Genomic DNA, 19,271 nt, shown 5'->3' with positions numbered 1-19,271 from the left:
ATAATCTGGCAGAGATAATCATGATGAGCTGTATTGAAATCGTTGGTAGGTTATAAGAGTCGTTTCGAAAATAAAAATAACGTGTCAATATTGACGTCCCTTTCAATATAATGATGTCTTGATTTTAATTTTGAAAACAAAAATATTGTCTCGAATTATTTAAAGGTGTTGATGTTACAGTGTAATTGGAATCACAAGATTGCTGCTGCTATCGTTTTGTTTACCACACAAAGACATCAAGTAAATGCTTAATCTTTTTTGTTTGCAAATTGAAACGATATAAAGCATTTTTCCACAGGTGCCTTTCTTTTATAAGTAATATTTCTATTTTATTCGTTTATTTCGCAGAAATTATCTCTAAAATCGAAATAATTCGTGATAAAAAGTGGTACATAGACATTAAAAATATTGCGATTTAATTATTTAATATATATGTAATTGTTTGCATAATGCGTGTCAAGTCATGGGAAATGAAAGTCATACATAATTTCATATGAATTTATAGTTTAAACTTGATATAGACAGTACCTTATTGCTTTTCAGAGCTGCACACATCTCAACGTTTGGTTGACATCTGGCGATTTTTAATACCTTAGATATAGGTTGATATGGTTAAATACATAAAAATTAAAGAACTGAGCTGATATTTGTTTTGACGAAAGGTGTGAAACATGCATTCACTAATGAGGAAAAGATGAATTTTAAAGCCTGTAGAATGGGCAATACAATCATTAACGACAGTCCAACATGTCAAAGGATCTTAGATTTTTAATGAATAAATATGGTCCTTGTTAATGAAGTCGGCCTATTACGATGCCATTAGTTACAACCATGTAGGTTTTGCTGAAAAAAAACCGGTTGTACTTAAACGATATAACCAGATATGTTACTGTTTTGGAAAGCAAAAACGCCTATAGCATGTAAAATGAAGGTTTATACCGCTATGTCACAAGACGTAAAAAGGATTAAAAGCGACATACGAAAATACGAAAACAAAAGGAATCCCCCCTAAAAATACAATTAAAATTTTATTAGGAATGAGAACTAGCTGAGACTTATCAAACAAACAGAGTGGTGATAAAAGAGGTCGTTTTTAAATAAATGCATATTGTATTTTGTTTTTGTTGTTTGTGTTTCAGGTCTAAACACCGAGGTTAGTCATAAATATTGCCCTAGAAATGTTTCCTTTTACAAAAGGTATTAGACATCCTTATATTCATATGAAAACAAGAAATAACAAATGCCATTGTTTACAATTAACGATATTTCAAAGATTTCCAAGAAGAATGATAGAAAGATATAAGGATTTAAATGAAGAATCCAAGGGCATCTTGCCGACAGGTGATTGGTCATTAACGCCATGGAGTAAGAACTTCCGGTGGCACGGGGCAATTTACTCATTATAGCATGTTGTCACATATTGTAAAATATGACGTGGTACTTGAATTAGACTACAGAAAGAAGACATGCGTGCGAAATCAACTGTGAAGAAGACAGTAAAACAGTTTTAAACCCATTGCATGTGATTTTAAGGCAGACATATAATGAACCATCACTAATTTTGACAAGTTACAAGAGATACATTTTCAAGATTCTTCCATGTCAATGTCATATCGCATCCTTGTCTTTTCAGTTCCGGAAGAAGTTCTTATCATCATTATAGATGCTTTGCTCTGAGAAATGGAAGAGAAGAATTTTTAATTTTTGACTATGGTTGATAAACGAGACCTCTTTTCGTTCATTGGCTTTGTTTGACAAATTGTGTCATAGCTATCGCTACGACATCTCATATCGACTGCCGAATAGTTGATGAACTCCTTCCGAAATTCCTCTTTGGTTTGTTAGTCAGACTAACATCTTAAAGTTAATTTAACATCGCTCTCGTTAAAAATCTTAAACACGATGCTATCTTTTGCCTTAAACTTTTAATCATCTGTCGACTGAATCGTTTGCTTTAGAAATTACCGTCAATTTAAATGTTCCATAACATTTAATACGAGATGCTATTATCCTGATGTAATTGAGAAGTCAGAAGTCAAGTGAAAGTCGAGAGATGTGTCCTTGATGTTTCTGTGCTTAGTGATTGTGAGGTATCGCAGGTATAACACCAACACTTTAACAACATTGAGCATGGAAATCGTAATTTGGTAAAGCGGATTTTAAAAGTCACATATATTATTAATTACTTCGTTTAAAACAAATATTCACTGTATTTCTATATGCTCCTCGACTGGCCCACATATCGTATACCTCATGATGAAGTTCAGTGTTCCAGTACTATAAACTTTAATCAATCGCATGAACAAAGCTGTATAATATCACAAAAGGTGTTAGAAAGGACTTATACGAGAGTTTTTGCTAAAAATAACAACTTCATATTAAGTAATATAATTTCACATCCTTACCCGAACCTAAGATATTTTCATTGGTTTGATGCTAAGTTGCAAATTTTCAAAAGACTTGTACTAGTACAGTACCATCACTTGTATCATAAATTGGAATCGTAAACCAATGTTTATTTAATCTAAAATCAGTAGTTTGAAAAAGACGCCCCTTCCATACAAACACAACAAATATGTAGGGAATGCTTTATATACACAACAAATATGTAAGGAATGTTTTATATAAACACAACAAATATGTAGGGAATGTTTTATAAAAACACAACAAATATGTAGGGAATGTTTTATATACACAACAAATAGGTAGGGAATGCTTTATATAAACACAACAAATATGTAGGGAATGCTTTATATACACAACAAATATGTAAGGAATGTTTTATATAAACACAACAAATATGTAGGGAATGTTTTATAAAAACAACAAATATGTAGGGAATGCTTTATATACACAACAAATAGGTAGGGAATGCTTTATATAAACATAACAAAAATGTAAGGAATGTTTTATATAAACACAAAAAATATATAGGGAATGCTTTATATAAACACAACAAATATGTAAGGAATGTTTTATATAAACACAACAAAAAATACCAACAAATGAAAATATTAATTGAATGGCGAACCTTAAAAAGTAGGATAATAAGACCAGGCGATCCGGATGAATAAACGTCTTCTAATTCATCAGCGACACCTGCCATAGAAACAATATAGATATGATAGCCGTTTAACACAGTATATTAGTATCAGTTCAGACGTAATTTTATAAACACATGTTACCATTGAACTTTTAGATATTGATCATTAATTATTTAGGAATGATACGCATACGTTATTGATGCCACACACCTCGAGCTAGAGGAAACGAAGCATTTTATTAGTAAAGATTAAATACTTTACTTTTAAAAGAGACATTTTATTTCAAATGATACTTTTAATGTTATATAGGTTTTTACACACATGGATACACACAAGATCTTCAAATAAAAACATACAGAAGACTTGGATGAATTCGTCCGTAACCATCAATAGTACCTAACTTTAACAACATCATTTTCAACTTATGCATATCATGTATATGTACAACAGCAAGTCTCAATAGATAGCTTTATGAAAATTTTAGTACTGCATTCATATCTAATCGTGCTGTCTGTGTCTGTTGTATAATGTGTAGAATTTATTATATCAATTAAAATTATCGCGTTGATTTATGTAAACATTTTCAAAGTTTAACATTCAAAACGGTACTCTGCTGTCATAAACATAAAGCCATGTGACAACAGATAACCGACTAATCGGTATCAAAGTATACAAGTATACAAGAAGAGCCAAGAGAGTTTAGAAAGGTGAACGTTTTCAGCACCATCTGTATCACTCATCACATTTTGTTTAAATCTAGGACATCAAGGCCATGAATAAGCTTGGGAGCTAGGGCCAGACACTACCAAACAACTAGTATCTATTCAGGGATATATGTGTTGTTAATAAAACCAACACGTGGCTGATAAATCTAAAGTATCAATATGAAAAAATGACCCTCGGACAGCCATTACAACTCTTTGGAATCTTTTGTTTTACACTCCTATTTGCTCTCTCCTATTGTTGGCCTCTCTGGTCACAACTAGTTTATAGGCTTTCTAGAAAAAATTCAACACAAGTCCCCCTTTTTAATGCACATCCACATAAAAAACTGTAATTGGAAAAATGACCAAACAGGCAAATATTTGAGATGTCAAACTGATGTCCCCCCAGAAGTAACAGTATCAAGTTTATTTATTTGACTTTCGTCTATAACCAAATATATCAAATTAAGAGCATTTGACTGCAACTATGTAAACACTATTTTGTGTTTATTGTAGTGGTATCATATTAAAAAAAAGACCATAAACATTTTAGTCTTTTAAGACTGTTAAAGAAGAAAGAGACACTCAGGAAATTGGTGTTCTCTTTGTTTAGACGAAACAATAAGTTAAAGAAAAAATGTCTTTTCATTATTTTTTAATGCTGATAAATACGTCTGTATGCCACATGCAGGGGTTTTTACTGATGATTTAGCTGCGGTGCGTACGATTCTAGTCTCATAAACAACGTTAATTGGCCTGGGCCCATACAAACAGCTTGTATGTATGATTATGTCTGAGATTTGCAATTTGACATTGATAAATATCATTTTGTAATGTAAACCATTTCATACAAACGTTTTTCTAGCGATTCGTATTTCAGGATTTTGTCTAAAATTACTATTTTGGTGATTTTTTTAATAAACATTTGCTCTTAAATGTTATGGACGGTTTGATTTCCAGAACTCAGAATTTTGATATTTTTTTAAGCCATGATTTGATCGAGTTTCAAATTTAATAGAGTTTAATAAAATGATAATAGCATTCCTATATACAGTGTACATGTTTTACTATCAATAGTTTATGTGAATAGCAATATTATATGGAAATGTATCTATTTTTGAAGAGTTTTGCCATCATTTTTCTATATACCAATATATATAAAAGTATATTTACGCATTGTCTATACAGCAAAAACTGAATTATACTAATAATGAACGCCAATAAATGTGAATATAGGCACTGAACCGATTTTTATTTCTAAATCGTGAACATCTCCCTTCAGCCCCCCGCCAATGTTAAGTGATTACCAATATTGCATGACCTTCACGAGGATTATGTAAGTAACGTGCAATGTGTTATGTAGTTGATGCTTCACAGGAAATCGTCCTTATTCAGTACATTTCTCAGTACTTAAATTAAGTTTATTGTTTAAAATGTCTTTTGATCAGCTTGAGCCCTTTGTCTCTTTAACTACTTTTATTTAATCATGTTATTACAAGGACATCCGTATATCAAACAAATTGTCTTAATTAAAGGTACGTGCTAATTCAAGTACCTACGAAGTACACTAGAAACAGATATACTCAAAGAATTGATTACAGCTACGCCTGCACTAAATAGACAATGGAAATCAAATCAATACCTAGTTCAGAAAGGTCAAACGTTTTGTCACCTCACCATATCTACAGTCACATGGTTACTACGTTTTCATGTGATAATTTAATCGAAAAGAAAACAGGTATTAAATGACGAGGATAATTTCTTCAATTCGTATTTGCATTGTCAATACACAAGAAATATACTCTAAGATTATGATTCATGATTGGCTCAAACAGCACAGACATGTGAATTTACGGGTCAGATATTGCAGAAATAAGCTTACAAAAAGTATAGATGTAACACGGATAAGTGTGAGAGAGTAAGCTTACAAAATAACTTAACACTGATAAGATGTGTCAGAAAGTGATTTATGATACATATAAGTATCATGGAAAGGGTGTGTAAGAAACAGGTCTTTAAAAACATGTTCACAACACGTGTAAAATGTGATAGAACAGGTTGTAACATTTGTAAAAGCGGTAAACATAGATTTATATCTCAGGTATACAGAGATAAAATTGGTCGATACCCTGATGAAATACGGCCGAAATATGTTTATATCTTTGGAAAAGTGCATGTGACGAAAAGCACATTGGAGGAAAAGTTAGGCGTTTTATTCCAATTCAAAATAGTTTACTTACCTGGTAATTTACGATAGAAAAAGATTTATTACCCTTATAAAAAAGTAAAGGGAACGTTTGTATTCCTAGTAAAACATTATGGTAAGGTAATAAAGATAAGTCAGAATACCAGTAAAACATGACAAAGCAAAATAAGGTATAGTGAAAAGATAAGTACAGGATATCGGTAAAATGTGACAAAAGGAAAATGTTTACCGTGGTAAAACGTTATTTATATATAGCTTTAACATCCTTTATTTTATAAAAACATGTAAACATAACTGTCCTTCTTATTTCCGTTCTTAATCACGGCAAAATATATTGAAAAAAATATCAAATTACACAACATAAATGATTAACGTTATTGGAATGGAGAGCGTCACGTGGTACCCACGTGGTACAGAAAGTGGCTTGGTGGAAGTGTCAGTCATAATGTTGTACTCCACTGGTATCGGAACTTCATCAATTTTCAATAAAAACTCTATTTAAAAAGTACAATTTGTAGGAGCATCAAATCAAATAAATTAAATTTTATTTATTGATTTAAGCATAACGGTATTTGGTTACCATGCTGTCGAAAGACAAATTGAAGTAATTATCATAATTGGTTGGTTGAAGCTAGCCTATTCGTATATGAAGATATTTTATTCGCCAACAAAATGTATTGTAAATGTCAATCAAGCTAGATATTATTTGATAAGAATTAAGTGATTTAGATCTCTATGCACAAATGCAAGCTGCACATGCATTTCTAGATGGCGTGATACGCAGAGTCTAGCAGGGTGGCATAAAATTTATCTAAAAATAATCAGTTATTACAAGTTTTTCACTTTCATCCATATGTTAGGCGAATATGATAATTGCCTTATAAGGATTACTGATACTCCCATATGGCATACCTCCTCGTTTGTAATAACAAAAGACGAAGGGGAGAGAGTATATGACATGCTTATTCCATTGGAGGAGGACAAGAATCAATTCAATGGCAGCCTTTCGTATACCCCACCTATCACTTACCACTAACATCGTAAAGTTTGTGAGCTGTGTGCGGCATCAGATATCACTGAGATAAAATTGTATTGTTTTGTTGTTGAATTGTCCATTGAGGATCATTCACTATATATACAGTTCCTACTCTCAATATAAGTATACAGTACGGTATAATGTTTGGTAATTTTGATAAGGTGTGATCTACAATATTTTAGACTCCACACATACTTCAAGTGTTTATTTTCTCTACTGAAATATCGTATGCCAATCAGACTACAACATTGATTGTATTGACTGTACTATTACGACGGATGTTTTGTCATGCAAATTATATTCAGTTCAGAAACCACGTGACTGAGGCCTTCCGTCTGGATTGTGCATCAAAAACACTGGTATCTGTTGCTTTCAATTTCATGTTACAAGGAAGTCATTTCATGTCTCAATGTTTTGCTATTACGCCTTTTGTATCTTGTATTTTGATCTCTCTGAGGTAATCTTTGGACAAATTTGATTTTGTCACTTGCTATGAGAAGAGGTGCCTGCGCTAATGATCCTAACAGATAAGACCTTGCCAAAAATACAACACAGACATGCAATTTTTTTCTGGAATTGTGTGTCATATTGCCGATAAAAAGTAACTCTGAGTAGACGTTTCGTTCCAAATTGTAATACTGGAGTAAACGACACTATAGAAGCAAATGAACTCCAAACAACCAATCATGTGAGACAATGCAATGCCTCTTTGAAATGCATGCTCTGTGAAACGCATTTTTCTCTTGTTAATTTAAGAGAAATGTCATTATCGCCAATATCATCTTGGATCACGTTTATTGTTAATTGTTATTTTCGTCTGTTTTTTGTTTAGGAATAGTTTGTGTGAGGCAGAATATGTTCGGCATCATTATATTATAAAATAACGTCTTATACCCAGAAGTAGGATACGACACGGCAACAAAAGACTACAACATAACACAGTTTGTGTCAACACACAATGTAGTGTTATAACACAGAGTCAACACACAATGTAATGTTATAACACAGAGTCAACACACAATGTAGTGTTATTACACAGTCAACACACGATGTAATGTTATAACACAGAGTCAACACATAACGTAGTGTTATAACACAGAGTCAACACACAATGTAATGTTATAACACATAGACAACACACAATGTAATGTTATAACACAGAGCCCACAAACAAGGTAGTGTTATAACATAGAGTCAACACACAATAATGTTATAACACAGAGTCAACACACAATGTAGTGTTATTACACAGAGTCAACAAACAGTGTAGTGTTATTACACAGTCAACACACAATGTAGTGTTATAACACAGAGTCAACACACAATGTAATGTTATAACACAGTGTCAACACACAATGTAGTGTTATAACACATAGTCAACCAACAATGTAATGTTATTACACAGAGTCAACACACAATGTAATGTTATAAAACAGAGTCCACACACAATAATGTTATAACACGGAGTCAACACATAATGTAGTGTTATAACAGAGTCAACACATAACGTAGTGTTATATTAGAGTCAACACATCACGTAGTGTTATAACAGAGTCAACATACAATGTAGTGTTATAACACAGAGTCAACACACAATGTAGTGTTATAACAGAGTCAACACATAACGTAGTGTTATAACAGAGTCAACACACAATGTAGTGTTATAACACAGTCAACACACAATGTAATGTTATAACACAGTCAACACACAATGTAGTGTTATAACACAGTCAACACACAATAATGTTATAACACAGAGTCAACACACAATGTAGTGTTATAACACAGAGTCAACACACAATGTAGTGTTATAACAGAGTCAACATACAATGTAGTGTTATAACACAGAGTCAACACACAACGTAGTATTATAACACAGAGTAAACACACAATGTAGTGGTATAACAGAGTCAACACACAATGTAGTGGTATAACAGAGTCAACACACAATGTAGTGTTATAACACAGTGTCAACACACAACGTAGTGTTATAACACAGAGTCAACACACAATGTAGTGGTATAACAGAGTCAACACACAATGTAGTGTTATAACACAGTCAACACACAATAATGTTATAACACAGAGTCAACACACAATGTAGTGTTATAACACAGAGTCAACACACAATGTAATGTTATAACACATAGTCAACACACAATGTAGTGTTATAACACAGAGTCAACCCACAATGTGATGTTATAACACAGAGTCAACACACAATAATGTTATAACACAGAGTAAACACACAATGTAGTGTTATAACACAGAGTCAACACACAATGTAATGTTATAATACAGAGTCAACACACAATGTAATGTTATAACACAGAGTCAACACACGATGTAGTGTTATAACACAGAGTCAACACACAATGTAGTGTTATAACACAGAGTCAACCCACAATGTAATGGTATAACAGAGTCAACACACAATGTAATGTTATAACACAGGGTCAACACACAATAATGTTATAACACAGAGTCAACACACAATGTAATGTTATAACACAGAGTCAACACACAATAATGTTATAACATAGAGTCAACACACAATGTAGTGGTATAACAGAGTCAACACACAATGTAGTGTTATAACACAGAGTCAACACACAATGTAGTGTTAAAACACAGAGTCAACACACAATAATGTTATAACACAGAGTCAACACACAATGTAGTGTTATAACAGAATCAATACACAATGTAGTGTTATAACACAGAGTCATAAACATTACTATCAAGAATAGGCAAGTTCATAATTAGAAAATCGAAGTTTAATGGACAACCAAGGTAATGTAAACAAAAAAAAGAAAAGAAATGACTTATTTGTCCTTGTTTCAACAAACTTCGAGCGAATCAGTTGCATAGTCATCCAAGTAAGTCAGGCGATGTTTGAGTTATGAGATTTTCCCTCTAACGCAAAGTTAACAGTTGACTGTCAGGGTATGGATGATTTAATAGGCTAGTTGTATCTGATAAGCATATGCTAGGTTTGACTACAACTAAATGCCTACGTAGACATCATGAATATGAAATTAGAAATCTATATAAACCTCTATTTCATTATTGTGATAAAGCTATAAAATAGGGAATAAATGACGAAGAATCTCCAAAAAAATGTATTAATGTACACAACCTAATTCATTTCAAAGAAGATTTCATAGTTAATCCTAATCATTAACAATAATGTTATTATTAGAGCATAAACGCAATATAGATACATTATAACACGTGTTAATCTACACAGAAATAAAAGGAGTCAAAAATTAATTATTTGTGGCTATAGCTTTTTACCAAACATAAAATATAAAAACAAATCTATACTTGCCAATAAATCAAATTAACACAACATCAATAGGTAAGCTGTTATGAAGTTTGAAGTAGGCTTATTTGAAGATTTGAGATAAGATCTGGTCGCATTTAATCTATTTCCAAGATATATCGCGGTGACACTGGCAAGCCTGATTTTTCTAGGTATGATTGAATTGTAGAATGATCAAACGACACACAGCCACCGGAGACGATCTGTTTTAAGATTTTCTGTTGTTCGTGTGGCAACTATGTCCCTTACCTGAGCGCCACCTGCAAAGACCGACTACCATTAACGAGGCGGTGGTACGGTAAAATACACATGAAAGAGACCAAGTACATGATGTTATGACTGATAGCAGATAATGCTACATCACTTACACATTCAGAGCTTTGATTCATGAACCGCGCACATTGTGTCAGGACATGCAAGATATTACATCACGTGGTAGGAATGCAACCAATCAAAATAGGTTTTACAAAATTGAAATGCTGAAATCTTTCAGAAAAAAATATATATCGGGAAACATATTTGAATTAGGGAAATTTATCACTTTATCAATGATAGAATGATTCAGAAACCATTATGTAATTAATTTAATTGTCAATTGGTGAATCAAAAGCAAACGTCTCAACCAAACACATTGCAATAAACTGTTTCTATCAGCTTCATACTTTTCAAATGCTTTTGGTTTAAATTAGAATATAAAGGCCAAACGAAGTAAAGTTCTTTGGTAATTTGCGAAAGAATGTAAAACGAATTAATCAAATCAGAATATAAAAGTAAACATGGAAAAAAATCATTAACACTATGATTAAATCAAAGTTGAAATGTTATATATATATTAAATCGATTTAACATTTGTATACATATGCAAAAATATCTACAAAATATTGTCTAAAACATCTTAAAAAGATGCAATTTGAAATCTTCAACAAGAATTCAGATGTAAATCAAAATAACAATGCCATAAAAATAGATAATACATGTACATACTACCCATATCCAACATCAGCTTGTATGATCTTAGCTCGAACGTTGCAAATGAGACAATAGTATCAGAAAATTATTGCACTAGCCCTCTTAGACAAGCAATGCTAGAACTCCGTAAACCACGTGATGAGGCTAATTATATAACTTCACTCCAGGAGTGATTACCGTAACAAGAACAACAAAAGAATGCTGTCGTTTAAACAAAGCTGTGATTCTCACTCTAAAAAAATAAAACGATGATAAAAGAAACAACAACTTCATAAAATGATCGTCATCAAACTTTTTGATTTTGTTTTCCCTATTTTTTTAACGTTTTAAAGTTATAACAATGTTGTAGGGTCACTGTTATATGCTTTAAAGGGGGATTGAAGAGAAGGCAATACTGTACAAGTGTAAAATATAAGATATATTTGTGTTTAGTGACAGTGATAAAACATCGATTGACAGTTTTGCATCTATATAGTGGAAAACATGTTTTAATTGTTACAAATGTGATTAATACTACACAGTAATTAATTTTGAAACTCAGTGGATTATACGAATCTCTGTGTTCTCTGTCCGGTACCACATGTGGTGACTGCCTGTATAATAATGATCTCGAGATGACTAAATGGCAGACCGTAATTTGAAGACTAAAACACGTCTTTGACTGATAAATGCTACCTGAACTACTACAGAGTTGCTGCTATCATAACGAACTAATCAACTTAACCTCTTTTAAAATACATTGACGATACTTTTGAAATACTTGTACCGTTCCTCAATTACACCTAAAATTTACCCAAGGAAGGACTATTATGAAACAAAAAACTAACTCCATACATATATTCATCACCACTTTTTACGGGTTTCAACTAAATGTTTTATAATTACAAGCCATGTTAAGTAGACGAAAGACGCATGTTTACCAGGTCATAAATATAGCAATATGTATTAATCACGCTAATTAACGGTTTACCTGTACGAGAATTATGTCAGAGTCATGCGCCCCCCGATACGTTTGCTTTATAGCTTAGGCCGAGGCAGTAACGTCACGTTTAATACTAGCGGTGCAGTCAGATGAGCAATATATATCAAAGCAGGGTGCCACATTAAAAATTATATTGTTAAAGCCTATAGCATTTAATGTTTATAATCAAATAAATGCTAAATTAATCTATGCATTATTGAATCGTTATAGCTGTAAATCAAAATTTAGAGTGATGTTTCTGAAACGAACCACCTGTTTATTTTTCCTTGATTGTTTTAAAGTACATATGGCCATTTTTAGTTTAGCATGATTCCCCCGAAATTGTGGTTAGTGGTTGCCGGTATGTCTGAACAGCAAACTCTATAACAGATCATGAAAGGAGAAATATTGTTTATTTGACAAGATATAACTTAAATGCAGTTGTTTTTACATACATTTTTGTGAGATGAGAACACTTTCAATGTCAAACGTATAACTTTTATCTGAGGTCATGTACGATCTCGTTCTAGGTGGACACACGATATTTGTGGTGTTTGTAATGTCAGTTTCGCTTCCCATAAGTATTACTCTTTAAAATAAATGACCATACGACAGACAAAGCTGATACGACATTGCATATAATTAAGGAGTAACATGTGTACCACCCACATGCTTAGTTACATACGTGTCAGTTACAACATAAATACCAAAAAAATATAAGACTGGACAAATACGTCTTAACGGAAGAGAAGTAAAAACAAGTAATACAAACATGTCAATGATATCGTAATTCTAGCATAATAAAACGAGGGCAAAATATGTACAAAATGTAGATTGCAGACCTTTGGAAAAGTACAAGGAGAGTAGAACCAAATGTTCCGGAAGGACAAAGGACAGGCGTCTTCCGTAGAATATGAACGAGAGAGTAAAATTAAAATATCATTAGCATGTAACAACGTTTTGCATTCATGCAAATTAAGATGTATTATTTATATTTACTGTAAATCACTTATATTTCGCGTGGTATTTATTTTCGCGTTAATACGTTTACGCGAGGATAGCCTATCGCAATTTCAGATCCTTGGATATTATTTGCATGAAACACCTTTACATGGCGACCAATCTATTTAGTTAGTGTACTGATTTAGGGGTCATCATCATCATCATTCACGAAATTATAGTCATCGGCGTTCGCGAACACATGCATTCGCGGATATGTCTGAAGAGGTAAGCTCGCGAAATAAAGTATTCGCGAAATTTAAGTGGTTTACAGTAAATAGGAACAATGCTAGAGGAGTAGAATGTATAAGTGTTTCCAGTTACGGGAATGGAACTACCAATCTACGACGCTCAGTTCACACTTGTGTCAATAAAACATCTATTGGTCCCACGGCATGTAAGACTGCATTAAAATTTCTATTAGGTCACAACGTATGACCACATATTATTTTACCTCAAAAACCTGGCATGGCTGTTAGAATTATCATCATCTTTTTCATATCGTTCTCGTACCATCTCAATGCTATAACCAATACTCGCTCTCTGAATCCACATGATATATATTTTCATGTAAATTAACCTACCTACTGAACAGCAAATATTAGCTTACATTTAGAAATTTTAATACATGTTACACTAAAACTCTTAAACTAGATATATATATATATTAAATTCACAATATATAACAATAATGCTTTGATAAGAAAAACGAACCCCGAAATATTAGCAGAGGAACGATATGAATGAGGAACGATTCTCTTAATATATCCAAACAACTATCGTCGTTTTTAAAATTTGATCACAGGAGTCTGCATCTTGTAAGTGTTTATAGACAAAAATAACAATTCAGCCTCTACTGCTATAAAGTGTAACGCGTGGAAAGTCGGAAGTGGGGGTGAGCTTCGATCCACTTTTATTTTAAGTTCAATCCGACTAAAATATCAAACGCACACAAACTTAAGCAAAGTACCTTGGTTAAGGATCCTTAAACATCAACGCATGTTATTCTTTTGTCGTGTGACAATGATTTTAAGATGAAAAAAATGGACCAAAAGCGGTCGTGATAGCCAACGATGCATCGACTGTGAGACAGAAAATGGCTATATTCTAAAGCGGTTTTGCAACGGGCAATCTGATTGGACGACGGCTTTGTAAACATTAATTTACTATAATTGTCGACCAATTTCCCTTTTAAAACAGCTCTAAGATAGATAGCCTACTTCAGTTTAACAGTCGATGCATTGTAGATCTTCAAGTGTTACACCTTGTTCATATAGTAGGAGTACGGGCTAATTATGTTTCAATAAATAGATTTATTAACCAAATGCAGACGCATGTGAGTTGGTATTACCCATGATTCAATGTTGCAGTACCTCATACATTGTCATTTGAGAATGTGACGTAACCTGGATTTTGACCTAGATTTATATGGCGGTTGTCGTCGATAAAGCAGAAGACGCTTAACATTCCGAAACTCCTTGTCCTACTATCATTATACTATGTAGCAAAGGTTTCTTAAAAGACAAAATTAAATCTACTCTGTTAAACTTCCATATCTTCATCTACATGATATCTATAATATTACTGAATGTCGGGACCAGCCTAACATAAGTAATAACAGAACTTATCATCGTCAACTTGAGTTAAGTTTAGAAAATCAAATCTGGACCAATCTAAGAATTTCAATATATATTTTCTTGCTTGAAGGTTAGAGAGACAAATCACTAACTTCGTAAGTAATCAATGACTTTCTGACCCGAGGTTTTGTGGTAAGACAGTTTATCCAAACGGTATAGATCGATATCTCTGTCCAGTATGGTACCCAGCTGTTGTTTTATTTTGTATCATCGCCTTTGAAAGTCTTGCGTGTTAGTGACAATCTAGCAAATCAATGCTGTATAATAGACCTGTCTACTTAATTAAGGTATGCATGCATTAATGATGTATATAGTGATTAACTGGAAAATTGTTCAGATGATATAAATGCATATATAAGTTGTCAGTTTTACCCTTTTTGAAATTAGGGTGTTGAAAGTACTTTTAAGGTAGTTTAACATTCCTTAATGTAGAAATATGTTATGACGTAAATGGAACAGGTCTATTGCTTTGATTTGCAGTATTATTCTAGAATGTGAAATAAAAGGTACTACAATGTATTTGATATCCATTCAAAATAGAGAAAAATAATTATTTATATCAGGAATTTTTCAGTAGATGGTGTTTACACTTGTATGTTTGTCGTTTAATAACGGGATCATCATAGGATATTGTTGTATTATAATGTTCTCCTAATTTTTGTAATTATCTAATGTTAATTAATACCTGCAATGAAAACGATATCGTAGGCTTTCAGTTTAAATCAGTAAAATAATTTCATCTCTTGTCCATAATCCATCGATGACGTGTTACGGTTATTCAATATGTTCCATATTATTACTAATGCTTTGCACTTTATCATTATCATTACAATCTTATTTTTAAATTTTGGTTTCATATTTTGCTTACTGATAACATTTTCAATATTCAGTTAATACATTCTATTTTAAGTAATTTTGTTATCAGTTGAAATTATTTTGCATCAATGCTTTCACATTCGTTGCACGTGTCATACTTCATCGCTGTTTGGGTTGGTCTACCTTGTTGATCAGCTATTGTTTGAAACATCTAGCGCTGTTTCCGAGCGTGTATGTTGATAACGTAATTTTACATCGTAACATACAAATGGATACAATGACACATGCAAGGTAAATAAAACATATTTTGTTTATTCTTATCTGTCGAAACATTAAAGCGGCACTTTGAAGGGTTTTAAAATAACAGCGAAAAAAGGAAAATGATAATAATGATAATAATGTGCAGTATCATAAATGTTGCTGCAAAGGTACAACAGAGGAAAATAATCAATCACAAAGAAACCCAAAAAACAAACAAAAAGTAAAAATATCCATTAAAAAGGTGGACACAGGTGTTCCGGAAGGTTAAGCGCTTCCTGAACAACACGTGACACCCGTAAGTTATCGTCATTTCCGGTGTGTAGATCATCGATCATATAAAACACATGTTCTAATAAATATTGCCACTGAAATATCATCTATGGAAAGATTTCCATACCACAGTTTTCCTACAGTGTAGAGCCACAAGTCCAGAATCTTTGGTTAAGTGCGAGTTTATAGGTCAGAATGACCGATTTATCCGGACACGAATGATACGTAACGGTTTGTAAATCAACTGATTTTATGGTAGTTGGAGAGACGAAAATTTAATGAATGGGATTTATTACAAACTAAAGTAAATACGGAACTAGGGTTACTATACTGAATCACTGATTGACATCAACCTATACATGTCTTGGATGACCTTTGTGATGTATGGTGGAACTTGTGTGATGTATGGTGGAACTTGTGTGATGTATGGTGGAACTTGTGTGATGTATGGTGGAACTTGTGTGATGTATGGTGGAACTGTATGGTGGAACTAGTGTGATGTATGGTGGAACTTGTGTGATGTATGGTGGAACTGTATGGTGGAACTGTATGGTGGAACTTGTGTGATGTATGGTGGAACTTGTGTGATGTATGGTGGAACTTGTGTGATGTATGGTGGAACTTGTGTGATGTATGGTGGAACTGTATGGTGGAACTTGTGTGATGTATGGTGGAACTGTATGGTGGAACTTGTGTGATGTATGGTGGAACTTGTGTGATGTATGGTGGAACTTGTGTGATGTATGGTGGAACTTGTGTGATGTATGGTGGAACTGTATGGTGGAACTAGTGTGATGTATGGTGGAACTTGTGTGATGTATGGTGGAACTGTATGGTGGAACTGTATGGTGGAACTTGTGTGATGTATGGTGGAACTTGTGTGATGTATGGTGGAACTTGTGTGATGTATGGTGGAACTTGTGTGATGTATGGTGGAACTGTATGGTGGAACTTGTGTGATGTATGGTGGAACTGTATGGTGGAACTGTATGGTGGAACTTGTGTGATGTATGGTGGAACTGTATGGTGGAACTTGTGTGATGTATGGTGGAACTTGTGTGATGTATGGTGGAACTGTATGGTGGAACTTGTGTGATGTATGGTGGAACTGTATGGTGGAACTTGTGTGATGTATGGTGGAACTTGTGTGATGTATGGTGGAACTTGTGTGATGTATGGTGGAACTGTATGGTGGAACTTGTGTGATGTATGGTGGAACTTGTGTGATGTATGGTGGAACTGTATGGTGGAACTTGTGTGATGTATGGTGGAACTTGTGTGATGTATGGTGGAACTTGTGTGATGTATGGTGGAACTGTATGGTGGAACTTGTGTGATGTATGGTGGAACTTGTGTGATGTATGGTGGAACTGTATGGTGGAACTTGTGTGATGTATGGTGGAACTGTATGGTGGAACTTGTGTGATGTATGGTGGAACTTGTGTGATGTATGGTGGAACTGTATGGTGGAACTTGTGTGATGTATGGTGGAACTTGTGTGATGTATGGTGGAACTGTATGGTGGAACTAGTGTGATGTATGGTGGAACTGTATGGTGGAACTAGTGTGATGGAACTTGGGTGATGTATGGTGGAACTCGTGTGATGTATGGTGGAACTTCTGTGATGTATGGTGGAACTGTATGGATGACCTTTGTGATGTATGGTGGAACTTGTGTGATGTATGGTGGAACTGTATGGTGGAACTAGTGTGATGTATGGTGGAACTGTATGGTGGAACTAGTGTGATGGAACTTGGGTGATGTATGGTGGAACTTGTGTGATGTATGGTGGAACTGTATGGTGGAACTAGTGTGATGGAACTTGTGTGATGTATGGTGGAACTGTATGGTGGAACTAGTGTGATGTATGGTGGAACTAGTGTGATGTATGGTGGAACTAGTGTGATGTATGGTGGAACTGTATGGTGGAACTAGTGTGATGTATGGTGGAACTAGTGTGATGTATGGTGGAACTGTATGGTGGAACTTGTGTGATGTATGGTGGAACTTGTGTGATGTATGGTGGAACTGTATGGTGGAACTTGTGTGATGTATGGTGGAACATATGTGATGTATGGTGGAACTGTATGGTGAACTTGTGTGATGTATGGTGGAATTGTATGGTGGAACTCGTGTGATGTATGGTGGACACTGTATGGTGGAGCTTGTGTGATGTATGGTGGAACTTGGGTGATGTATGGTGGAACTTGTGTGATGTATGGTGGAACTTGTGTGATGTATGGTGGAACTTGTGTGATGTATGGTGGAACTTGTGTGATGTATGGTGGAACTGTATGGTGGAACATATGTGATGTATGGTGGAACTGTATGGTGGAACTTGTGTGATGTATGGTGGAACTTGTGTGATGTATGATGGAACTTGTGTGATGTATGGTGGAACTTGTGTGATGTATGGTGGAACATATGTGATGTATGATGGAACTTGTGTGATGTATGGTGGAACTTGTGTGATGTATGATGGAACTTGTGTGATGTATGGTGGAACTTGTGTGATGTATGGTGGAACTTGTGTGATGTATGGTGGAACTGTATGGTGGAACTTCTGTGATGTATGGTGGAACTGTATGGTGGAACTTGTGTGATGTATGGTGGAACTGTATGGTGGAACTTGTGTGATGTATGGTGGAACTCGTGTGATGTATGGTGGAACTTCTATGATGTATGGTGGAACTGGTGTGATGTATGGTGGAACATATGTGATGTATGGTGGAACTTCTGTGATGTATGGTGGAACTGTATGGTGGAACTTCTGTGATGTATGGTGGAACTGTATGGTGGAACTTGTGTGATGTATGGTGGAAATTCTGTGATGTATGATGGAACTTGTGTGATGTATGGTGGAACTTGTGTGATGTATGGCGGAACTTGTGTGATGTATGGTGGAGCGTCAGTGATGTATGGTGGAGCGTCTGTTGTATGGTGGAGCGTCTGTGATGTACGGGGGAACTTCTGTGATGTATGGTGGAACTTGTGTGATGTATGGTGGAACTGTATGGTGGAACTTGTGTGATGTATGGTGGA

Source organism: Pecten maximus, chromosome 2 (genome assembly GCF_902652985.1).
Source record: "Pecten maximus chromosome 2, xPecMax1.1, whole genome shotgun sequence".
Taxonomy (NCBI): domain Eukaryota; kingdom Metazoa; phylum Mollusca; class Bivalvia; order Pectinida; family Pectinidae; genus Pecten; species Pecten maximus.
Note: the sequence above shows the minus strand (reverse complement) of the source record.